A 4064-nucleotide genomic window follows, 5' to 3' on the forward strand; every position below is an offset into this window, starting at 1 on the left:
GAAATAACATGAATGAACAAAATTTTATATCCTCCCAGTAAGGCAGGGAACCACATTTAAAATAGACGCAACGCACAGCTAGTAAGCATAAAGCGGAAATAGTTTTCTAGAATCACGTGTTATACAAAAATGTGTTCATTGGACTATCGTTGCCTCTATGCATCCGTATAACCAATCATTACTACGGATGCCTAGATTACCTCGGGGTACTTTTGACCGCGAAAGGCCCCAGTGGAGCACAGTTCATATGTTTTACGTACAAATAATGCGAGATTTTGACTTCAGTTTAGGTATTCACCAGGCGATAGAAAATTATTTGTCCATTGGTCCGAAATACAGCCCAATACCACTCAGACTTTCATCCACCGCTAGTAAATAGCAGTAAAACAAAAAGCAAAGATCTCCATAAGCTACTAATAGCTGCACTATGTTCGCACTTGACATTTAAAAAAAATTTGTGGAACGTTAATTGAGATTTTCTGGTAAAGTACTTCAATGGGTACTGTAAAACACGCGATAAAAACAGAATATAAAAGGGCTTTTGAAGATACTAAGCACGCGCTGGTATCTCCTCCTGCAGGTATTGCTGATCGGCGTACTGCCCGTCGCTTTTGCGGGAGGCCAGTTCGGATTCGGCGGCAACTTCGGCAGTGGCCTGGGCGGCGGATTTGGACGTGGATACGGCGGTGGATACGGGGGAGGATACGGTGGAGGATTTGGGGGTGGGTTTGGACCGGCGTCCGCAGCAGCAACCAACCAGTTCGCACGACAAGAACAGTATTACGTGAGTACATCGATCTTTAAATTTGTTGTTGCAAATAGCGTGAAAGGACAATCACTTGAAGAAAACTTAGGAGCTTCAATTTTGCTTTCTGGGCACACATCTTAGGCGGCCATGTTCGCACAAATAGGTTACCCAGACACTTATTATCAGAACTACGAAACTCCACCGCTGCGCAAACGGTACACACACAAAAAACAATCAAGAGGACCGATACATCACACAATTTTTAAAACGCAAATTTTGTGCCGTAGACGTAACCAAACGACTTATTGGCAGTTTTTATGGGACAATAAAAATTGTCTTTCGATTCTTTTATAACAGCGAGATGAATAACTTCCCCACATCTGTCCAATGCGCAGTATTTCTTGCTGATTTATGCTACGTATGTCTCGCGTGGATCAGTGCCTAAGGCGCTTTTGTACTCATACCAAGGACGCGGGTTCAAACCCGTCTGCGGTGGCCCGTGTTTGAGTGCAGCGAAAAACAAAAACGGCCGTGTGTTGAGATCTCAGCGCACACTCGATATCTCTCTGGGCTGCGAATGAATCCGTAACCCTGGAGTACAGTGCCAGTCATAGTCGAGGTGACGACGCCTCAAACCCCAAGCGTTCCTGGCTTGCTTCTCGCACTATATGCCTTTCTTTCTACGCAGCCGGCACAGCCGTACAGCTTCGGCTACGACAACGTAGACGAGTTCGGCACCAAGACGTACCACAAGGAGCAGGGAGACGCCAGCAACGCCAAGACAGGCTCGTTCGGCTACACGGACGCCAGCGGCCTCTTCCGCCGCGTCAACTATGTTGCCGACGCCGGGGGATTCCGCGCCCAGGTCGACACCAACGAACCTGGAACCCTGCCCGGAGCGAGCGCCGACGCCGTCTTCAACTCCAACCCTCGTTCGGCCGGTGGTGGCCGCTACTCGTCTCCGTACACGGCTGGAGGAAGCTTCGGCGGCCAGGGCCCTTGGGCTGGTTAAACAAAACCACCGACTTTAGAGTTATGGAGCTACCACCTTGTTCAAGAATTCAAAGCTTTCCTCTTGGTTCTCAAAAGATATTGATTGGAGGGGAGGAAAAGTGTGAAGGGGACGGTTGGGATTTATGGATAATAGAAACACTATACAAAAATAAAAAAGAATATATATAAAAATTTTGGAGCCTTTTCGTTGTTCCCTCTCCGTATCTTTCATATCTGTACGTCAAACTCGAGGACAAAACATAGGTATGCTGCATTTCAGAAAGAATGATTGTTGTGTCCTTTATCATAGCCACCGACAAACTAATGAAACTATCCCTGCAATACACGGCTGACAAACTCGCAGAAAGACAACTTTAGAGCCAAAGAATGAGATTACCGGCCACAAGCGAGGAAAGGCTCTCGCGGACATCCAAGACTCAAAACCCCTTTAGAGAAGCGCCCTCATAAAAAACATCGCCCGCTTATCTGCACCTTTTGCTGCAATTTTCATCGACATTGGCCAAGAAAATGTCTTCCTTCGCTTTCCCGCCCACCTCTCATGCTGGTTCTCTTGCGTCGCGCTCCCCCCAAGGGAAACACGCCATAGGTTTGCACAAGTCCATTTAAATTTACCGCGTTTCACTGCGCCCGCTGGCTGTCTCGATCCCAGCGCTGCTGTACGGCGGAGCCGCACGTGAATCAAGGCGCCCTACTTCCACGAATATAGAACCACGCTGGCCTACTCAACATGCGTTCCAAGAAGAACGCGGAACCTATCTAGAGCAACTTTTCGTAACTGTTACCGCTTCATTTGTGAAAATGCCGCCAGAAGCTATAGCGGCGCGGGCGAAAGTGGGCTACAACAGGCGACGGAGTGAAATTTTTTCTGCAGTTTATGTAGTACTAGCGGTAGTCCCCGGCAATGTCCGGGTGGGCCATGATATATTCGACACAATGGGTATACCACGTGTTCTTTTATTTGTTGTTTGTCATATTTGCTTAGTTCATCGTGAAACAGTACACACTCAGGAACTCCTGTATGCTGTGAATACATAGCCTCTAATCGCATGCGCGTCGTAGTAATGCGAAACGTCTGGCACTCGTGTGTTACTGCAACTCTCGCTAAAGAAATTGCACCAAGATGGTGCGCTCAAGCAAGGGTATGAGTGAGTGAAAAACGTTTTATTGAACCGGTGAAGTGTGTGCGGTTCCCTATTCTAGAAAGTCGTGTGATGAGCGGGTAGCCTTCACTCTAGAGGAAAAAGTGTATGAATTTCCAAATCGCTGCTAGTCACCAGGTTTTCCCACAGCTCATCGGTAGGAAGGGTCGATGGAAGAGAGGGTAGTTTGGGGTTTCGCTTGCACTCTAATATAATATCAGACGGAGTGCCCGGTTGTAAATAGAACTTTGCTTCGGCAGGAGGTTGCGCTAGGAACACATATACGATGGAGACAGACTGAGGGAGGAAATGTATTCTTACCCATGAGAAGTGCTACCTCACCAGCTATGAACGATGCTCATCGACGATGGATGCCGACTGAGTGAGGAAAGGTGTTCTAACCAATTAGACGTGCTATCTCGGCATGTATGAACGATGCTCATGGGTAACGGTTCTATGATCAGTAACATGGGCTCCCTACGGGAGGCGCGGAGTTGCAGCAAGTCCCAACAGATGGCGAGCCCTGGGCCTTCGCGCTTTTTGCCGGCACCTCCTCTCTTTTTGATTGATGATAAATGACAGGGCGCAGACGGCAGACGCGTGGTTGTAGAAAGTGCCAACAGGTGGCGAGCGCTATGCGAACACAGGAAAATTCACATGAATTCTACTTACAGAGCGGTGTAAGTCAACAAACCTCACTTGTCTTTTTATGCGCATGTTAGGGCAAAATCCAGAAATTGATTTTTCGGCGATTGGATTGGCAGAATGTGCAAGCAAAAACGAATGAGATATATCAACTGGCTGTGTGGTGGTTAAGGAAAGTGTAAAAACACAGTGTTTTCGCGAAATTATGCTTGCCTCTATTCGGTGGGTTAGATAAATGTTGTAGAACAGCGTTTCGATACCTCAGTAAGTGACTTATTCCAACAAAATAAGTTCAATATCTCAAATGGCGGAAGGTAAAAAAGTTAATATCTGAAAAACTATTTTACCGCTTTTCACTCTCCCCTTGGTAGAATTTTTAAAGTTTTTAGCAACATTGACCTCCAACACCGAACTAACAACTTGCTCACTAAATCTGAAGCAGTTTGAAAAAGCAGTTTGGCTAGGCGGGGACGTCACCTGTTAGGCCTTTTTGGCTAGTCAGCCATGTCATTTGTAAA

Source organism: Haemaphysalis longicornis, unplaced genomic scaffold (assembly GCF_048455015.1).
Source record: "Haemaphysalis longicornis isolate Haplotype H1 unplaced genomic scaffold, Haemaphysalis longicornis Haplotype H1 scaffold_138, whole genome shotgun sequence".
In the NCBI taxonomy this organism is placed as follows: Eukaryota; Metazoa; Arthropoda; class Arachnida; order Ixodida; family Ixodidae; genus Haemaphysalis; species Haemaphysalis longicornis.